Below are 22,961 nucleotides of genomic sequence, written 5' to 3'. Positions count from 1 at the left end.
ATAATGCAAAAACAGTAACTATGAAACTGAAAAACACAAGTTATGCACTGAAATGTTCATATTAAAAATGCATGGAATTTTTGTTTAATATTTTAATCAAATTCTAGTTACAGCGGTCAGAAATAGAAACATTGGATATTAGAAAACTTGACGGATGGAATGCTCAGAAGAGATTATGGAAGTGGTAAACAATTTAATCTCAAGCATTGAACAAATTACCTTTATAAAAAAGCAAGTAAAAGAACTGATATAATTGTTATAGCACCATTTTTCTAAAAATTTAAGTTAAAACTACCCTTACATAGTCTTTTCCAAAGCACAACCAAGCTGTAACTCGTGAATAGTTTCTAAACACCTTGTATACTTTGAAGACCCACAAATGCTGGCTAACTCCAATACACTATGAAAACATGTATGCATAGAGTACAACTGAAAAGGGTGTATATCTGTTCCTATGGGTTATAACATTGTTTTTGCCAGTCCCAGTTATCTCCAAAGTTCATGAAAAATTTCTGAAAAAAAAAAAAAAAAATCTCAAAAGAAAGAAATAGCGGAAGACGGAAAAGCAGATTAAACAAATTAATATGGTATAATAGATTGCAATAAAAAAAATAAAAATAATAATAATAAAAAAAAGCTTTCCTACCTTGAAAGAAAAGATATTTATCTGGTAACACATTGCTTTCTATGATGAGACAGAAATAGATATTACTTAACGTAAACACAGCCATCTTACTCCATCACGTGTAGCTCACAAAGCACAGCAGTGTATAGGCTCAGTTTTCTTGACAGTATCTACCTAAATAAAAAATCAGACATAGTGCAAACTAATGTTTAAATTAATTTAAGATGCTCCCTACAGAGAAGCTGAATTCATGGAAGGGCTCTTAGGCCCCAAAACAGTGTGGATGAGCACCAGCTGTCTCATTTTTTAGTATGTAAGTTATCACAAGCAAGAGTGTCCCAGGGACTGTTTCTGCACTTGTAGAGAAAACTCCATTCTGGTACTTGAAAATATTCATGAACATTGTTTATTTCCCTCGTATAGATATAACAGTAGATACTTATGCTCCTTGTGACATGAATAGTGGAACTCCTCATGGGAAGTTATGAAGCAACTGTTTTCAGTCAATTCTTATGAAAACTTATGAAAGATGAAAACAATATCTTGGTTAAAACAAAGGAAAATAATTTGACTTGTTCACAAAAGAAAGGTAAATGTTACGAACACAAATGTTCAGTGAGTCACTAAACAAAACCAGCTAATGCAAAAAGCTTATTTCTACATGAAATTTGATCACGAAACCTAGATCCCATGATTTTCTACTTCAAAGATGGAGGAAATTATTTTGAATTTAAACAAGTGAAATGAAGAAATATGGTCTTCTGTCTAATTTTGTAGGGAGAGAAAAAAAGTAAATTTGGAAAAATTTCAGTAAAGAATTTTGCTACTTCAGCAGGAGCTAAATAGAAAGCAGTAGTCCCATCTCAAAAACAAACTATTCAGTATTTTCCATTCTCTCTTCATACTACATTTAAATTTCAAAAGGCTACGTATATTTGCTTAAAAGTATTCTGTTTTAAAGAAAATAAAAAAAAAAAGTAAGCAAAGATTGGGGAACTGTGAGCTTTTGACAAGCCTTGAAAACAAATGAACTTCTTTTTGCAAAAGCTGCATTTCCTACAACTGTATAAACTCCATGAAAACAAACAAACAAACAAACAAACAAAAAAACCACAAAAGTCGACTATTTTAATTTAATATAATTATTTTTTCTGTCTTGATGCAAATTTGTCCCTGCAGTGAGAAGAATGCTTGATGATAGAAGACAGGTGAGTGTCAACAGCTGCTGCTTGAAATCTGTAAACACAAGTAAGGTGGGTAGGAAATAAGTTTACACAAAGCAGAGGCCTTACTATGCATTTTTTATGCCAGAGGTACTGTAAGATGCTTTGCAACAACAAACAGAACTGGAAATCAGAAGACCCACAGTTTCTGACATGTACCAAATAAAAATAGTGAAACCTGATTAAACTGAAAAACAAACAAACAAACAAACAAAAACATAATAGAAAATTTAATGAGAAATTAAATTAAAAAGCAAAAAAAAAATAAAATTGCTTTTGTCTCTGGTTATTTTAGCAGAATTTATTACCTGTATTATCATATACATGACAGAAATGTGCAAGATTATTATACAAGTTGCAGATTAAAAAATAAAATCAATGAATCTCCATTTGTAAAGTTTTTTATAAATGTATGCATCAATCTACCCAGCAGTTTGAACTGTTAGAATATTTCCTGGCCTGGATTGGTATCTTTCTTTCATTTATTTTATACCGCAATAAACATTGTCCTGGAGTTTCTTTTTCTTTGAGACTTTACTGTTATTTAATATCTCTGCAACTGAGATGACCACAGAAATTTGACAAGTGTTGTCAGGAGATACAAGACAATTGAAAAAATATCAAATATTCTTCTTCTGGAATACTGGTTGTAATGTTGTCAATTTTGGACTAGAGCACAGAAATCTTTTCTGACCTTTCCACCTTAAGATGGAAAGAGCTAATGGGCTAAGTCCACTTCTCAACTAAGAAGATGTGTCATCATGATAGAGGAAAAGACATTGAACTTCTGGATCTTTAGTGATATTCAAAAGTGAGTTTTTAATCCAAGGGCACAATAACCTTCTGATATCATGAATCTATACTCCTTCACATTAGCATCATTTAGATACAAGATGGATATTTCACGCTGAGAAACTAGCTGTACCATCATGAACATGTATCTGATCTGCAATTACTGAAATTCTGGATTAGTTACAAGTCCTTATAAAGTCTAAAAAATTACTTCAATACTTTGAGTAGAAACGTAAATTTGGTTTAGGGAAAGAAAGGGAGGTCTGGTACTCTTCCAGTGCAGTTTTAGATGTATAAAGGGTAAGGAATGTTGCTTGCTTTTCTTGTTCTTGTAAAGTTAGGTAAATTCATGCCATAATAAAAACAGAATTTAGCACAATGATTTGAAATTAATATATTAATTGTGATAATTTATGTGGGAAGAGAAGAGTAGCATAAACTGCCAGTTTATCACAGAATCACAGAATTATCTAGGTTGGAAGAGACCTCAAGATCATCAAGTCCAACACCTGACCTAACGCTAACAAGACCAATAACTGGAGGATTTGACTCCATTCACCACGACTCTTTGGGCCTGGCTATCCAGCCAGTTTCTAACCCAATGAAGCGTACTCCAGTCCAAGCCATGAGCAGCCAGTTTCGTGAGGAGAAAACTGGCAATTTGGGCAAAAACTGGCAGAATTTGGGCATTGTCCCTGTTGATGGAAAAATGGAAACATCATGCCCCTACCCTTCAACAATTAAAACAAAGAATTGAACAAAGAGCACTACTCTTCAACAATTAAAACAATTAGGAGACATTTCTTCTCAGCAAGAGCAGACAAGCATTGGGACGGGCTGCCCAGGGAAGCGGTCGAGTCACTGTCGCTGAGGGTGTTCAAGGAAAAGTTGGACCTGGTGCATCATAGGGACATGCTTTAGTGGGTGACATTGGTGGTTGGGTGATGGTTGGACCAGATGATCTTGGAGGTCTTTTCCAACCATAATGTTTCTATGATTCTGTGTTACACTGATGAGAGGCTAGAGCCTGAGCTGGAAAACATCATGTGGAAAAAGGTAGATAAGGCTGCAATTTGCAAGGTCCTGTAGTTTTGCCACCTAACCTAACCCGTAAAAGTGGCCTAAGAGAAAGCTGGAGAGGGGCTCTATCAGGGAGGGTAGTGATGGAACAAGGAATAATGGCTTTGAACAAATGGAGGGGAGATTTAGACTAGATGCCATGTGAGGAAGTTCTTCACTCAGAGGATAAAGCACACATGGGCATTAGGGCTGAAGATGCACCGTCCTTCTGTTCTTTTCCGTAAACAACAGAATGAAATTACATAAAAAACAGTGTTAAAAATAAACCCAGGGCACAGGATGCAAGGTGGAGGACAACCCCTGTGGCCAAGGGGCAGCCTTTCTCTCTGGCAAGCCAAATGGCCCGGGGGAGCCAGCCCCACACAAGGGGCCCTCAGACCACATGAGGGCATCTCCTAAACCACTCCCAACACAGCCACCCCAATTTGGCCACGCACGGGCCCCTGCATCACAGGGGCTTACTGAGGTCACAATGGCCACCACTGCCCCGCCCTTGCTGCGGGCCCTATAAAAGCGGACCCCTGCCGCTGGCCCGGCACTCGCTGAGCTTTGAGGCCCTCTGAGAGCCGGCATTGGCGGCAGGAGGAAGAGCCAAGCAGCAAGGCGAGAGGCGGCCCTCGTTGGTGTGAGCGGGCAGCGTTGCAGGCCCAGAGAGCACCAGCAAAAAAGGCAGCTGTTACGAAAGAGATGGAGAAGCAGAGTTATGGGCGGAGGCAGAGCTCTGGCGGCACGACAGACACCAGTGCCCAAGGCAGCTCTGGCACCCAGCCCAGCGACACCCAGAAGCGGTACGATGGGTACCACAATGATGCGAGGAACAGGCCGGCCCCCCAGCCACACAGTGACAGGGGGCCTGGGCCTTCTTCCAGTCAAAATGGCAGCGTGACGAACCGGCAGAACCATCGGCCAGACCACCACCAGGACCGTGGGCGCAACAACAACGCGCAACGCAGCGTGGGGCGCAAGCACAGCCAGAAAGAAGATGGTAGCGTGGGCCCCAGAAATGGAAGTGAAGTGCAGAGTGGAACGGGACCTAGGCGTGAAAATGAACAACCCCATGGCTCAGCACCCCAGCCAAGAAAGTGTACGGAAAAAAGGCATCACTTAGAGCCAGGACTCATCAAGAATGGGCTCAAACTTCAGCAAGGCCAAGCTGTGCGCCGTCCCTCCCCTAAACGAGACAGGGACTCGGGCCATGGGCCTTCCAATTCACCCAATGAAGTGATGTGGCGAAGGCAGGAGCATCAGCCAGGCAGCCGTACGGAGCAGAGGCGCGCCCATGGAGCAAGTCCAGACTCCTACCAGCATCACGATGGGCACCGCAGCAATGCGGGGAAGAGGCCATCCCCTCCACCACACAGCGACCGGAGGCCTGGGCCTTCCCAGAGCCGCCACAGTGGCAAGGGGCAAAGGCATGTCCATTGGGCAGACAGCTGCATGCAACAGAGGCGTGCCCAGAGTCCACAACACAGTGCAGGATCCAGGCATGGCCAGAAACCTGACGGCAGCACTGGAGCCTCAAATGGAAATCCACTTCCCAGTGGCGTGGGACCACGGCGTGCACATGAACGACCCCGTGGCTCGGCACCCCAGCCTGAAAGGTCTCCTGATGGAAGGCATCGCGTGCAGCCAGGAACAAGCAAGGACGGGCTCAGACAACAGCAAGTCCAAGCTGTGAGTCGCCCTTCCCCTAGAAGAGACAGCGACTCGGGGAATGGGTCTTCCAACTCACGCAACGATGGCACAAGGCGAAGGCAGGAACATCAGCCAGCCAGCCACACTGAGCAGAGGCGTGGCCATCGAGCAAGCCCAGACACCTACAGGCGGTACCACTGGCACCGCAGCGATGCGAGGAACAGGCCATCCCCTCCACCATGCAGCGACGGGGGCCCTGGGCCTTCCCACAGCCGCCACAGTGGCACGGGGCAAAGAGAGGCAGACAGACATGGGGAGCACAGGCGTTCTTACCACAGGGAAACCAGTGCAGGACCCAGCCACGGCCAGAAATCAGATGCTGGCATTGGTCGCACGCAGGAAAATCAACCCAACGGAGGCACTGCACCAAGGAGTGCAACCGGACGAGCCCCTGGATCTGCTCCCTGGCCTGAAAACATGCCAAGTGGACGACAGCCCGTTTGGGCAGTCCCAGCCAAGGACTGGCTTTGCCTTCTGCCCAACACTGTGGAGCCGATGGAGCTGGATCCGCCAGGAGATGTGGAGGAGCCGATGGAGGTGGATCCACCTCCGCCAGAACTGAGCTGGGACCCCCGTGGCGCGTCCTTGCTCTCTTCCATCCAAGCGCACAAGGAGCGTCGCAAGAGTGCCCGCCTAGTCCCCTACTCGTCATCGCGCCGGCTCTATCGCAAGCATTAGCTTGTGATGGAGCCCCCAAACACCACGGGCATGCCTACCTGCAAGACGTCCCGCCAATAAACCACTCTGTTGCTAATTCTCAGGGGTTGTGTGAGTGCTTCTTTCCCATCCCCCAGCCCTTGTGCCAGAGGCGCCATCCCTTCTGCACAGAGCCTTGAGGAAGAGCACAAGAGAGGACCCAGCTGCCTTGGATCTGCTGCGCTGGGGTGACAGGAGGAGTCCCTGAGGGCCACCATGCACCTCTAACATCTGTGAAAATAGACCGAGGGAGTGGTGAAAATAGGAGTGTGTGAGCAATTATAGGTGGCTAAATTCTTAGCCTAGGAACGTGTTTCTCTAGCTGAGTGTAGTGGGTTTATGTGGCAAGGTTTTGGTAGCAGGGGGCCGTAGGGGTGGTGTCTGTGAGAAGGATATAGAAGCTACCCTATGTTTGGTAAGGGCCCCACTGCTGACAAGAGCCGAGCCAATAAGCGATGTTGTTTTGCGCCTCTGTGAGAGCAGATTTAAGACAGGAAAAAAAAACTCTGCGCCACACAGCAGCTGGGAGAGTGAGAGGAGTGAGGAACAGCCTTGCAGGCGCCAAGGTCAGTGAAGAAGGAGGGGGAGAGGTGCTCCAGGCGCCGGAGCAGAAGTCCCCTGCGGCCTGTGGTGAGGACCATGGTGAAGCAGGATGTCCCCCTGCAGCCCATGGAGTACCACGGTGGAGCAGGGTTCCACGCTGCAGCCTGTGGAGGAGACAACTGTGGAGCAGGTGGCCCTGCACCGACGGAGGCTGCCACCTGTGGAAGACCCCTGCCGGAGCAGATTCCAGGCCGGACCTGTAGCCCGTGGAGAGGAGACCACGCAGGAGCAGGTGACCTGGCTGCTGCCTGTGGGGGAGCCAGGTTGGAGCAGTTTTCTCCTGAGGGATGGATCCCATGGTACGGACCCACATCTGGAGCAGTTCTGGAAGAGCTGCTGCCTGTGGGAAGCCCACGCCGGATCCGTTCATCAAGGACTGTACCCCGTGGGTGGGACCCCACAGCACTGGGGACGAGAGTGACAGAGAAGGAGTGGCAGAGAAGTGCTGTAGACTGACCGTAACCCCCATTCCCCCATTCCCCTGCCCCACTTGGGTGGGGGAGGAGGTGGAAGAGGGTGGATGGGGGGGGAAGGTGCTTTTGGCTTCTTTCCTTTGTTTCTCACTTCTCTCGCTTGTTAGTAATAAGCAATAAATCTTACTGTCTCCCTATGTCGAGTCTGTTTTGCCCGTTACAATAATTACTGCATGATCTGCTTGTCCTTATCTCAACCTTTGAGCCCTTTTCATCTTATTTTCTCCCTGTTCCTCTTTGAGGAGGGGAGTGAGAGAGCGGATGTGGTGGAGCTTAGCTGCCAAGTTGAGCGGAACCACGACACTGAGTAATTGGTAACAACAGACGTGGAGAAGGCTGAGGTACTCAGCAATTTCTTTGCCTCCATCTGCACTGGTAGACGGGCTTCCCAAGTCTTTCATGTCCCTGAACCCATAGGTGGAGGCTGGGAGATCAAAGTCCCACCCACTGTAAGTGAAGAGCAGATTTGAGACCACCTGATGCATCTCAGCAGGGACAGGTCTATGGGACCTGATGACATGAATCCCAGGGTCCTGAGGGAACTGGCTGATGGAGTTGTCAAACCTCTCTCCATCCTAGTTGAAAAGTCCTGGCATTTCACAGAATCACAGAATTTCAAGGTTGGAAGAGACCTCTAGATCATCAAGTCCAACCTCTGACCTAACACTAACAAGACCTCCACTAAACCATATCACTAAGCTCTACATCTAAACCTCCAGGTTAAAGACCTCCAGGGATGGTGACTCAACCACTTCCCTGGGCAGCCTGTTCCAATGTCTAGCAAGCCTTTTGGTAAAGAAGTTCTTCCTAACATCCAACCTAAAACTCCCCTGGTGCAACTTTAGCCCATTCCCCCTCGTCCTTTCACCAGGCACGTGGGAGAACAGGCCAACCCCCACCTCGCTGCAGCCTCCTTTAAGGTACCTGTAGAGAGCGATAAGGTCGCCCCTGAGCCTCCTTTTCTCCAGGCTGAACAATTCCAGCTCCCTCAGCTGCTCCTCATAGGACTTGTTCTCCAGACCCCTCACCAGCTTGGTCGCCCTTCTCTGGACTCGCTTGAGCACCTTAATGTCCTTCTTGTAGCGAGGGGCGTAAAACTGAACACAGTACTCGAGGTGCGGCATACATCTAGTTTGCATCATACATCTAGTTTGCTTGTTGCATACTGCTAAGCTTGAAATTCAGAAAAGAACACATAGCAGCAGTGTGTGTTTGGTTTTTCAAAAATGTTGTAACAGCAGTTAATTAACCTGGTTATCTGATAAGTTTCAAAGCCACTGAACTCACCATAGTGCTGTACAGTAATTACGTAGACTAGTATGAATATTTATATGAAGAATAATGTAAGAGTGTGATACACTATATACTTACTGAACTCCAAATTTTGGCCCAGGCTACCCACCAGGAGTCTTATGGACACACAGCAGAAGCTGAGAAGTCATCCCCAGGCTAGTTCTTTAACAGTTAAGAATATTCTGATTCCCCAGTAAATATGCTTTTGCATGTCTTCAGTTAGAGTTGATTTCCTTTTACCAATCATCTTCCCAGAGAGACAGATTTTTGTTTTATAAGTATTTGAAGGCAGGCATCATTTTGTTTGCTCTGGTTTGGTTTTGCATGAGTTTGGCTTGTGTTTCAATAATCTTGTTATCTGGAGCTGCATGGCATTTGAGAAAATCAATTATCTTTCTCTCATGGCTGATATAATCAATATGTAATAGGTTATTCAAGACCATCCAGTTCTTTTTAACACCTATTTGAATATAACAGGCTCCCTTAGGAACTCAGAACTATTGACAATCTTGTCCTGTAAGTGAGTTGCAGCTTGGCACTTATCCTATTCCTCTCCAGGTTAGTTTTACAGCACCTGACTCTGCCAATTTTAGTTACCCCATGTGAGTAACTCCATTTATATTCTGACTTATCTAATTGATTTAGAAATACTACGTGTTAAAGGCATTGACACAGTCTGTGTCTTGTGCACTAACCTGAGAGCCAAAAACTATGATTTTTCTAAGAGTAGCTCTACTATTATAAACAGGAGACATTAAATAAGATACAAAGATGAGAGCCCAGGTTTTCCATGAGAATAAGGCATGAATCCAGCAGGACCTGGTGTTGGTGCATTTCCAATTGTTCCTTTTATTTTCATAAGCACTTCCAATCTGGGCAAGTACATCAGACCTAACACTGAAATGACCTAAGAAAAGGTAAATCTGAGATGAAGAAGAGAAAAATGGTCACTTTGCTGAGGACTTGTTACAGTTTGCAAAATGCCCCAGCAAATACTTAGATCCCTGTGCATTTGTATGTACAAGTCACGGTAGTGTTTGGTTTCCTAATGTTGATTGAGTCTATGTGGCCACATTCTGTTACAAAACAGCTTCTTATGAAGGTTTGTAAAAAGTAATTTTATGTTTTATAGAAATGTAGAGGAAGATACACTTTTTCTGATTTCATGGTCACCCTCCGAGAGCAGAAATACACTGATTACAGGTAGAAATTATAAAGATAGTTTGATATACTGATTACAGGTAGATTAAAAAAGCTATTTTGTTAGTTTTAATGGGCTTGATGTCAACACTCAGCACCTCTGAGCATTCCCCATACCTCTACCTCAGTCTCTAAGTACCTACAAAACTTTAAAAATCTGGTAGGACTTATGTTCTTATTCAGCAGCAGAATCTACTCCATAACTGTTCTAAAATGATTTATGTTTGTGTTTTGTGTTGGTATGATTTCTTTGCCAAAAGACCATTTTTATTATTATTATTTTTTTTAAACTCATGAGCCTTCTCACCCATGCCAAGAGAAAATTTCTGCTTTGTGTTTGTGGCTTTATGTGTGTGCCTTTGTGTTTGTGGTTATATTTACTATAAATAGCTCAGTTCATCATTAATTGATCGACCAGCTGTTATCTCTACCAATGTTTGAGTTTATGTGCATTTTTTTTTTAATCAATTATTCTATCGTTTTAAGTTTCTCCTTTAAAAGACCAATTTTTGCTATGCGACCATTTCATGGACATTTCTGTTGATGTCAGTGGTGGACTAAAAAGCTTCTAATTTATGCCTTCTCCAGCAAATCCTTTTTTTTTTTTTTTTTTTTTTTTTTTTTGTGTGTGTGTTTGTTTTGTTTTATTTATTTATTTTTATTTTATTTTTCCCCCCCTAACTCTGTCACCTTCCTGTTTCAGTCTGGTGACTTTTTTCACTTCAGTTTTTCACCTTGTTTTTGTACTTTACCAACTTACTTCTATGAGAAAATGATAGCAGTTTGACCCATCAGTAAAATTTCATTACTTGTCCTAGTTTTAAGACTGATGATTTTTTAAGACTTAATTCACTTTTCCTCAGTGACTGTATTTGTTTGTGTGTCAGCCTCAGGCTGTCTTTTCACACATTTCATTTTTGTGATTTGGTAAGGTCCTGTTGCAGTTCAGATAACATTTCAGATCACAAACCAAGTTGCTGGTCTTCAAAAGTGTTTCACAGAATACAGGTATTTACTTTTATTTAGGACTATTAATACAGATGCTAAAGTAAGTTCAACGTCTAAATCTTTGCAAACTCAGTTTCAAAGGAAGAAAATACCCGCAAAGTGATTATTTTTAATAGTTTATCAGACAACAATCAGAAGTTTGGGTGGCCTTTGGCTGTAGAAGAGGAATAGAAATGGGTTCTGACCAAAAATGCCAGCATAGACAATGCAGGGTCTGTAAGGAAGGCCACATAATTTTGTACAGTGAAGAGTGAGAAATACCTGTCCCATACACAGTGCATCTTGGAAAATCCTTACAAATATCCATGAAAAACTTCACTGCTATTTCCAGCCTTTGGATATTCACTAATCAGTATTGCTTCAGCTTCTGCTAACAGAACAATCTCATACATAAATACTGGTGCCTTCTTGGGAAAGGTCAGCTAACTGACACAGAAGAAGGGATAGTGCTTTTGGCTTTTTCGTGAATTGCTGGTGCTTAGTGTTTATAAGAATATTAGAAAACTGTCTGAAAAAAAAGTAATTATATTCCATAAGAGTTGCCTTTAATCTCAGATAAATGTCATGCTGATGTGTCATTATTTTGATATTATTCCAGCACTGAACTTGTGCTCTTTTACACTCAGCTGCTGCCCCACTCAAGCTGTGTACTCCTTGGTGCTCTCCAGCTGCTGAGTTTGGGAATGACAAACTGTCAGCTGGAGCTTTGTTGATCTGGGAAATATAGTGCAGTTTGACAAAGCAAGCTGTCACTTCCTTTGAACCTCAGTAATTCTGCGTGTTTTGACTGCTATGTATTGTAGGTTCAGGTTGATCTGAAACTTTTTTTGGCAATGTTTTTAGGTCCAATTCTCTTGGGGCTTATTTTACAGATTTCTGATATCTACTTCTACAATAAAACTTAGTTTCTTTTTTCTTTTCATTCTACAGATCTTTAAATCATTCAATAAAAAGAATGAGTGTCATAATTCCCATTACACAGAACAGTCAGAGTGCTGGTTATTACATAAAACAATCTTGTTTGGCTGTGGTGATTTCCTATGTTATTGAATACACAAAGATCTAAACTTTTAATTAGAGTGCTATTTTTTTTGAGCTACACTCAGCAGATCACCTTTCAACTTCTAGAGATATGCCTTGCAATAAGAAACAGACTGTTTGTTACACACATCCATAAATTTTATGTGTTTATCTTTTCTATTTATTCCTGGTTAATAACATTTATACTAAAAACACTCAGTTTAAAAATAAAACAATATTCTTGCCAGCAATGTGCCCTAAACTCTGAAAATATGTCATTCAAATTTATGCATTTTCTGCCAGACTAGGGATATGGAAAAAAAATTGGGTTCAAAATCATGCTTCCTTCCCAGTCTAGTACATGGCATTGTAGGGTAAAGCTATGGGGCCCCAGCCTCCTTCACCACTCAAAATTTCAGTTTGGAGGACATAGGAGTGGGATGGCAATAATAACTCTTCTTAATGCTGTTTTAAATGGTTTTAAATCCATGTTTAAATGGTTTTAAATCCATGCCTCATTTTATGCCATGTCTCATTGAAAAAATCAGACGTACGCACATAGAGAGGACAGATAGTCTTGTCACATCAAAATTAAAGATTATTTTGTTAGGCATTTAAGAAACTCATTTGGGATCCAGGTGTAATTTTTGTCCTTGTTGTAAAATTGGCTGTGTATCTTACCAATCCAAATAACACAGAATGACACAAAGCTGGTATTCTTCTGAAACACTAGTATATTTTACCACATGATTTACAATGCAAGACCATTAAATTTGCCAGAGTATGCCAAGATAGAAGGAGCAGCTTGATTTTTAAATTAAAATTTCAGAGATGGGAATGCAGATTAGGTCTGACCTTCTCAATATTTCCTTAGCCTGTAGTTTATTTTTTGTTCATATAGCTAAATCCTATCTTAAGACTGTTTCCTGAAATAACTGGCTGTGTAAAATATAGTTTTATGAGATACTACTGTGCAATTTTGTATGACTTTGTATAGTATGTATGAAATGTTGAAACATGACAACATTTTTATTTTATTTTATTTTATTTTATTTTATTTTATTTTATTTTATTTTATTTTATTTTATTTTAATTATTTGGCCATATGTATTGCATCTGGGGACATACATTTTTATGCCCCTAATTTTACTTTTTAGAGAAATGCCCATATACCAGATTGAAATTTGTATGTAATGAACATATGAGACATTGTGCAGAAAATGCATAAATGCACACTTTGTTTCTATGACAAAGTGACGCGCTTGGTGGATGAGGGAAAGGCTGTGGATGCGGTCTACCTTGACTTCAGCAAGGCTTTTGACACTGTTTCCCACAGCATTCTCCTGAAGAATCTGGCTGCTCTTGGCTTGGACTGGCGCACGCTTCATTGGGTTAGAAACTGGCTGGATAGCCGGGCCCAAAGAGTAGTGGTAAATGGAATCAAGTCCAGTTGGAAGCTGGTCACTAGTGGAGTCCCCCAGGGCTCAGTACTGGGGCTGGTTCTCTTTAATATCTTTATCAATGATCTGGATGAGGGCATCGAGTGCATCCTCAGTAAGTTTGCAGATGTGTGGTGGTTTTATCTTGCTGGGCAGCTAAACCCCACAACCGCTCTCTCACTCCCCCTCTTTAGATGAGGAGGGGGAGAAGTAAAGCAAAGAACAAGTCACAGGTTGAGATAAGGATAATTTAATTAAAGGGAAATAATAATAATAAATAAAGATTATTATGTACTAAACAATTTAACTAAAGGGAAATAAAAAGGGAAAGGGGAAAAGAGAGGGGGAAAGGGAAAATAAAAAAAAAAGGAGGAAAACAAACAAATAAAACAAATGAAGGCTATGTGGAAGTGCAGAGGAAAGAAATTACTCTCTACTTCCCAGAAATGAGCAATGATTGATCACGTCCTTGAAGCAGGGCCTCAACGCACGTAGCCAGCATTCGAGAAGAGGAGCGACGTTTTCCCAATGAGAGCCCACCCCTCCCCTCTTCTTCCTGTTTCCATCTTTTAGTGCTGAGTGTGACATCACATGGTATGGAATAGCCCTTTGGTTGGTTTAGGTCAGCTGCCCTGGTGATGTTTCTCTCCTCACTTTTTGCCCACCCCCTAGGAGGGATAGAGAGAAGCCTGAAGCTGTGCCAGCACTGCTCAGCAGCAGACACAACACTGGTGTGATAACACTGCTGTTCCAGCTACAAGTGCAGAGCACAGCACTGTATGGGCTGCTGCAGGGAAAGTTAACATCCCAGCCAGACTCAGTACAAGATGACACCAAGTTAGGTGCGTATGCCGATCTGCTCGAGGGTAGGAAGGCTCTGCAGGAGGATCTGGATAGGCTGCACCGATGGGCTGAGGTTAACTGCATGAAGTTCAACAAGGCCAAGTGCTGGGTCCTGCACCTGGGCCTCAACAACCCCAAGCAGAGCTACAGGCTGGGAGAGGAATGGTTGGAGAGCTGCCAGGCAGAGAAGGACCTGGGAGTATTGGTAGATAGTGGGCTGAATATGAGCCAGCAGTGTGCTCAGGTGGCCAAGAAGGCCAACAGCATCCTGGCTTGTATAAGAAGCAGTGTGGCCAGCAGGGTTAGGGAAGTGATTGTCCCCCTGTACTCGGCTCTGGTGAGGCCACACCTCGAGTGCTGTGTTCAGTTTTACGCCCCTCGCTACAAGAAGGACATCAAGGTGCTCGAGTGAGTCCAGAGAAGGGCGACCAAGCTGGTGAGGGGTCTGGAGAACAAGTCCTATGAGGAGCAGCTGAGGGAGCTGGGCTTGTTCAGCCTGGAGAAAAGGAGGCTCAGGGGCGACCTTATTGCTCTCTACAAGTACCTTAAAGGAGGCTGCAGCGAGGTGGGGGTTGGTCTGTTCTCCCACGTGCCTGGTGAAAGGACGAGGGGGAATGGGCTAAAGTTGCACCAGGGGAGTTTTAGGTTGGATGTTAGGAAGAACTTCTTTACTGAAAGGGTTGTTAGGCACTGGAACAGGCTGCCCAGGGAAGTGGTGGAGTCACCATCCCTGGAGGTCTTTAACCTGGAGGTTTAGATGTAGAGCTTAGTGATATGGTTTAATGAAGGTCTTGTTAGTGTTAGGTCAGAGGTTGGACTTGACGATCTAGAGGTCTCTTCCAACCTTGAAATTCTGTGATTCTATGAAAAAAACATTCACTTCTCTTTAATTTACTCTCATCTGCTCATGGTGAAATGTTCAGAAGGCTTTATATCCAATTAACTCACTTTCATGATTTTTTACTCAGGGTGCAGAAAGCCCTGTTTTATTCTTCAAAGTTGAACATTGGTTGCATTCCATGGGATATAGTGAACCAGCTGAAAACTAGGAGAAGGCTGTGTAAAAAGTAAAATTTTCTTTACAAAACCCTTAAATTAAGGACAAGGATAGGCACTTACTTACAGGTATAACTGATTTATGTGTAACTACAGTGGGAGTGCAACTTCAAAGAACACTTATATACATATGTGTGCAAGATGAAATCCTGCTGCTGGGGCTCAGATACTCAGTCTAGATGTTTTTCTTCTTTCTTGTATATTTTTGCTTCTCATTAGAGCATCCAAAACTATATTATACTGCTGAAAACAAAATAAAAATGATTTTATCATGAATTCAGGATAAAATATTGCTGTATTCACATTTTGCAAGATCTTTAGTATATAAATTACCTCAGAAGAACATACTCTTATCATTCAAAAGACCTAATATTGTTTTAGCATGTAATTATTTTTATAGATAGTGTTGTACTAGAAAAGAGAATGTTGTGTTAATTCTTCAGAGAGATTCACATATGTATTTGTTAAGGATGTTACAAGTGCTGCCTGAGTTTAAACATAGAAGAAATAAACATGGAATATTTAAAAGAAAAGTCCAGAAAATGAAAAAGAAGTTCTTCTAAATCAAGTGAGTTATAGAATGTGTTGAAACTTTTTGTCTCAAAAGGATGTGAAAAAGTTTGGTTTTGCTTGGAAACTCTTAATTTTGGGCACTCGTTTAATCTCACTCAAATCATAATGTTTTAATATTTAATATTTAAAGAAAGTACCTTTATATTTCTCTGTTTTGATTTTAAAAGGCACAGTCTTCTGATGCTGCAGAAATTATGTTTGTAACAACTGGTTTGTTATTTGCAAACAAAATAACTTCATGATCACACCAGTGGAAGTATCTTTATTGTTGTTCAATGCCAATAGTCTTCAGGCACTTTTAAAACCCATTCTTTGAAATTGTGCATTGTCATTCAGTTTTCAGCAGCAGTGCCAGCAGTCTGTACTGCACATCACAAGATCCACATAAAAAACTATTTATTTTTTTTTCCCTTTGACCATTTCACTAATTCAAAATCAAGAATAAAAATCTGTAATTTCTCATTTCTTCTCAGTTCAGCTACTTTAAATATTTTCAAAATAGGCTTCACATTAACAAAAATTAAATAAATCTCAAAATTGGATGATAATGTTTTCTTCAGTGATAATTCAGACTAGTGTTAAATTACATTTAGGATTTTATTTTAAGACAATATCTTGTAGGAATAACTTCTGTTTAAAGTGGAGTATATCTGCAAATGACAATTCAGGGTGTTAAAACAGGTGATCTAACTTTGTCATGTCTTTGAGACTTTAAGGTCATTTAATTAAAATTTCTGAAATACTTCTATTATGCAGACTGGGATACATTTGTCTATTAGGTAGTGTAACCATATGAAAATCTCAGCATATTTTTCATGGGAAACAATTACGACAGTACTGATAAAACTAAAGAGAATATTATATCTGTTTAGATTGTCCTTACCAGTTGAAATGTGATGTATTCCATTTTACCAAAATTATATGAAAAATAAAGAAAGAAACTTAAAAAAAACGAACAAAAAAACGGTTCACACATGTGAATCTATACCATTACATCTAAATCTGTGCAGTGCCATAGTTTTGGCTGAATTGGTTCTACTTTTAGAAAAACTGAACTGAAAGAATGTTGATGGCAAGAGAGAGCTAGAAAAGCAAAGTGTGAGGATACTGTTCATACTGTGGGTTTCTGAATACTGTAACAAGAGTCACATTTCAGCTTTTAAACAAAACTGAACAATAAATAATGAACACACCATTTTCCTGTACCTGATGAATTGATTCTTTTTCTCTGTTACTATGGATGCTGTAAAGTTTATCATATTGCGATGGCACCTCAGCTATAAAGACTTACTGCCCCATACTCCTGAGTAATGGCTACGTTTATCATGAAAAATAAATATTGGTCCAGAAACACATCTCCTCAGTTAGCATAGAAGTCTGCGGTCATTAAAACTGGACTTTCTTTTAGCTTTATAAGCAAGTACAAGTCAAAATAAGCACAAGCACCTTGTAATTTTAAAGCCATCTATAAAGGCAGCTTTATAAGTTCTATAAAGGCAGCTATGCAAACCACACACACTCACAAAGAGACCAGCTTATTAAGCAGAAGAAATTCTCCTCACTGTACCTGTTTATTTTAATGTAGACTGATAAATAGGCATGAGGGCTGACATTGAAAAGTAGTTCTTATGTTTTTTTAGTTTACAAAAATTATCTTCCTCAAAAGGAAATTTCAGTTGCTTTTATTACGAAGGGCCACATTTCTGAAAGAAAAAAGGGCATCTTCTGTACAGCTAATAGGGTGATCATTGCTCAGACAAGACATTCCCAAGTATTCCTCCTCAGTTCCCTTCTCTTTCTGGTATGACAGTGATTTGTACTGAGGCCTTTCAAAATATGTTAACCATCTGTTGATATAAATGTGTTAATGCAGTACTTTATTATTACTATTTGGTGCTGTTCCAACGTTTGAGAAAGACAGTCAGACAAACATTGAAGCTGAGATAGCAAATTACAATGACTAAGCCTGGGAATAAGAAAAATTACTTGGGAGGTAGAAATGCCATTTGCTATATGAACAATAAGACAAGTTTACTACAGAAGGTGTGCTACTTCAAAGAAGGTTAAAAATTCTGCTATAGAGCTGTGCTTGAAATAGACAAATCTCAGTGGTGTTCTGTAATCCTCAAGCTGTTGGATGAAACCAGAAAAGCCAAACCAAATCACTAACAACTTCTCCCTGCAAATTTCTGTGACCTCTTTATGGACTTTTTCAATTATTCTTGGGCACGTTGTGAATTTCATTAGTGATGTTTTTTCTTAGTTACAAAGAAATATATTTTTCAATTTGTCTTTCATGTTTATGGAGACATCATTTCATGGATAAGAATTACTGTTGCACACAGTCAGTTACGAACACAAGCACATTTTGAAATACATGAAGTTAAGATTTGTATCTTTCTGTGCAAGATCTTTATGCATAGATAATAAGGAACATACATATTGGAAAAGGCAGTATTGATTCTATGGAGGATATAAAAGAACTTCCCAGTGCTTTTCTTGCCAGTGTCTTCCTCCCTTCTTCAGAAACCAGAAGTATTTTGTAATTTACCTTTGCATAATTTATGGTATCAGGACAACATATACGCAAATGGGTTTTGGAGTCTAATATATGATTATTCTCCAACTCCTAGGCTTACCTTTAACTTACTCTAGTGCTTCCTTCAGGTCAGCTTACAAAATATGTAGACATATATACACATATGTATATGCACTTATATGTATCACATGTATAAAAGACATAATTATTGCATATACTAGCTAGAATAAATAAATCTGTTATTTGTGTAAGCAAAAATCAGATGCTTTTACTTATATATTAATTGAAATAGTGATTGATGGATAGATTTAAAATTTTAGAAAGTCTAAACATCAGAGATCAATATTAACATGTTTCTCACTAAAAAGTGAACAAATATCATAATCAAAAAGGCTTTCTTCACATATTTAAGAATTTAGCCTCAAACAATATTAACCATATTTCTCTCAGTAGTTGAAGAAGTCTCAAAAATAAATTTTGAAAAACATTTTATTTAAAATTGCATATGTTCAGTTTATCTTAAACTACATATGTTATTAACAACCTAAATGATACGAGTTCCTGTTTTTATTGAGAATACATATATATATATACATACATATATATAAATTCTATACTCATAATCAAGGATTCATAGTGATGGATGATTACCGACAGTCTGAGACATACTTGAATAAGCTTCTGACAGTTTTCCTTTCAAAAACTAGTACTTTTTTGAATTAAAAATTACTCAGTTTAATTGTCTTAGCACATTGCTAATTGAATGATAAATGTATGAAAGAGGAATATAACAAACAAAAGGGATGAAACAAGAAACTCTCACTAAACTCTCATGTTTTAAAGAAATATTGCTGTAAGATTAACATTCTGGACTGAATGAGTTGAAATTGTCTTCAGAGGGGGAAAAAAAGAAAAGAGTTCTTAACAACCACAAAATTCTGAATAAGAGAAAAGATGCTTGACATTCTTCAAGTGACTTAATTCCATATTATCAAAATGGTCCTTAAAGCACCAGGAAATGCTGTAGAACATCATTTAGGTTCAATACTCTAGTGAAATTGTGATGGTTGAAAATTAGTCTGGAAATTTAACAGATCCCATTTACACCATTGCACATGAAAATTACAACAGCTGGAAGTAAGACAGGAAACACCAGTACTGGGTAATTGGTTAAGCTCCGAACAGGCCCAAGAGGAAGCAAATCAAAATGTGTTTGACTTGATGATCGTTGTGGATCCCTTCCAACTCGAGATATTCAATGACTCTATGATTCTATAAAAAACATGGGCCAACATATAACAATATATGTATGTATAAAAATGTATGTATATATAAAAATATATATGTATAAAAAGTATATGTATGTATAAAACTGAGATTTAATTGTCCTTTAATATAGCACTTCAGTTCATACTTTCTTTAAACTGTTTGTTCAGAGGAAAAAAAAAAGAGGGAAGGGGAGGGGGAAGGCGGGAACAGGGGCAAAGATAGTCCTTCTGAAGCTACATGAAAAGTGGTAATGGTCATTTGTAGGGGGCAGTTTAAGTGAGTACTTCCCTAAGGAATGAGTGCTGATGGTAATAGTTGCCTACACAAGCACAAAATACACATTAGGCTATATCATTACCCCAAAATAATAGGAGCAGAAACCAGATTCTCTGTTCTGTCCTCTTTTAAATGTACTGGAAACTTCTCTTCCTTCTGGAAGAAGGGTTGATTATTTCCCTTTTTCTGACTGCCTGGCAGTTCAACTTCAGAAGGAAATACAATCTTTCAGGATATATCAGGGAACGAGGTTTCTGTGGGTGGAGACCTCTTCAATCTGGGCAGGTCATCTACCTCAGAAGCTTGCATGATGCTGGGGTGCTGTGAGTGCGATGCAGCCTCAGTTTGAGCACTGTGTGCAGTTTAGGGTGACACAATATAAGGACATAAAACTATTAGGATGTTTTCAAAGGAGAGCAACAAAGATTGTGAAAGCACTGGACAGCGTGGCTTATCAGGAGTGGCTGAAATCACATGGTTTGTTCAGCCCAGAGCAGAGCAGGCTGAGGGGAAGCCTCAAGGCGGCCTGCAGCTTCCTCACGAGGGGAGCGGAGGGGCAGGCGCTGAGCTCTGCTCTCTGGGGACAGCGACAGGACCCGAGGGAACGGCATGGAGCTGGGACAGGGGAGGGTCAGGCTGGGGGTTAGGGAAAGGGTCTGCACCCAGAGGGTGGTCGGGCACTGGGACAGGATGCCCATGGCAGTGGTAACGGCACAGAGCCTACTGGTGTTCAGGCAGTGATTGGACAATGCCCTTAGGTGTATAGTTTAACTTTTAGGTTGCCCTGTGTGAAGTCATTAGTTGGACTTCATGATCCTCGTGGGTCCCTTCCTATTCAGCATATCCTATGGTTCTGTGATTACCATTCCATCATATTAATCTTGGTGCCTTGCGAACAGCTGAAGAAGCCTAAATTCTCCTGTGTAAGACAGATAAATTTAGCGCCTTGGCTTTTCTCTTAAAATGTGTAATTGGAAGGATGGTATAGTATATAGAGGAGGAAACAAGAGACTGACTGAGGTAAGTGCCAAGGCTGAACGGTGTAGAGCTGCCTCTGATGCTCTTCAGGGATGTGCACCTGCCATTGTGGGCAGAGAAAACATGTGACTGTATTTGAAAAAAACAATAATATCCAAGCTTTTTTCTAGGTATCAAAATTTCCAGTGAGTCCATGGTTAAGTTAGATTACCAAAAGAAATGTAGTAGGTGGTAGACAGGGTTCTTTCATGTTCTTGATTTGTATGTGTTGACATGGTAACTTCTGAAAAAACTGTGCTGGTAATCTGCCTCTTGAGAAATGTTTGCAAAATGGTTGAGCAAATGAACATTTAGTTGCATAATAATTATTAGCCTATAAATCACGAGCCTTTCCTGTCTTTGATGAGGTAAATAAACTAGTAAATCTAATCTAGGGTTTCTGTGCCTTGCGATTGATTGCCAGTTGTAAATGATGGTCTGGCCCCAGGAGAAAAGCTTGCACTCCAGAACTGTGCATGCTTTTTATTCTGTTTATGATTTGGCTGTCACAAGATTGTGACTTTGTGTTGCTTTTTAATGTTATTCATTGACTCATAGGTGCTAAAGAAACAAGTGCAAGGGTCCTTACTATGTCATCTTGACCACATGTTTTCCCAAGAATCTTAATCTGAGGAGTTCTTAGTCAATAATTCAGCCAACAGCTCATTCTGAGAAAAGACTTCAGTTATATTTGAACAGAATATTAGCACATCAGTATTTCCTGTTCTCAGGCAGCTATCTGTAAAACTCTGAAGGGAAATAGGCTGAAAAAAGATATGAATTTAAGTGTTCATATTACATAGAATCATAGAATCATAGAACATCCTGAGTTGTAAGGAATGCACGAGGATCATCAAGTCCAACTTCTGGCTCCACACAGGTCCACTCAAAAAACAAATCATAATGCGTACTCCTCTAATATTGAATAAATAAAAAAATCTCTGCAAGTTCTGTCTACCTATAAAAATCTTTTTACTTCTATTTGCTGAGAAAGCACTTTTTTGGTTTAGACATTGAACTGTGCACAAATTGTGGAAAAACTGGGAATTGTTTATAAGAAGTGGGAGCTTTTTGGTTTCCTTCTTTGTTATGTTATGAAAAAGGCTGGGAAATATTATCTGTAAATTCATGATCATAAGAAGAAGATGAATGGCCTATTACACAAATTGGGGAATATGATCTAAGGTTATGTAGGCTTTAAATGTTTTTGTAATACATAAATCACACAAGCTTTAAATTGAAAATATGGGAACAGCTGTTTGCAGGAAATTATTTGTTCATTACAGTATTTAGTTTCTTGTCACTGAGCAAAGACTTTTTCTTCTCTCTAGCACTCTTGAGCACCCGTGTACTTAACAAAAGGACAGAAGTCCTAGCTGTTTTTTCAGATACTGAGACACATGCTTTTAACTCATTAAGCATAGCTATATTTCTATTTTTCAAGCAGATGAGATAGTTGCAGATGTAAAGCTCTCCAGGCATCACTGACACGCAACTGTTCAGTGCACTAGAACTTTCATATCAGGTTAGTATCTGTTTGAAGAAAAATGCTAAATTACAATGGATTTAAAGCATTTTTAAAAATATTTTTTCTCTCTCTTCCAAAGAATTCAGGAAGATGAAAATGAAGAGCAACAAGAGGGACAAATCAGTATGGAAGAAAACTTTCTTCATGAACTGACATTTTCCAGCTGGCCTGTTCAGACAGTTACACATTGACAATTGTCAATGTGTAACATCTGCCCTCATCTCTTCATTTAGGAGGGGACTTGGTTCTCTGTGAATGCAAAATAAGTAAAAATTGCAAAGATGCTACAGATTTTATCTGCCAGACAATATCTTGCTTTCCAGGGTAATGCAGACCCTTGTTACAAAGCATAAAGCTGTGATTTCTCCCAGCTGGAGGGACATGGTATTGTGTATTTTATGTCCTCTGTGTATGGACTCAATGGATTGTGGGCTTCCAGAAAGATGTAATGGGCCACAGTTTCCCACTGTAACAATAAATGTGCTTCCTCCTGTAATTTTAAGGATATGTAGTTTTTCCCTCATATTGAAAGTGTAACTAGTTACTTACAAGTTAAGCATTTTTACAAATCTTGTGGTTAGGAAGGAAAAATGTTTTATTAGCTTCTGCTTTTGCCATGCCAGCAGAATTTTCCTTCCTCTGTTTCTAATATGCCGTGACCCAGAAAACTGTCTTGTCATCTGGCACACTGAGGTTAAGCATCTCTGGTTCTG

This window comes from Netta rufina, assembly GCF_964035555.1.
Source record: "Netta rufina genome assembly, chromosome: Z".
Classification (NCBI taxonomy): domain Eukaryota; kingdom Metazoa; phylum Chordata; class Aves; order Anseriformes; family Anatidae; genus Netta; species Netta rufina.
The sequence above is the reverse complement of the archived record's forward strand: the minus strand, read 5'-3'. Positions refer to the sequence as shown.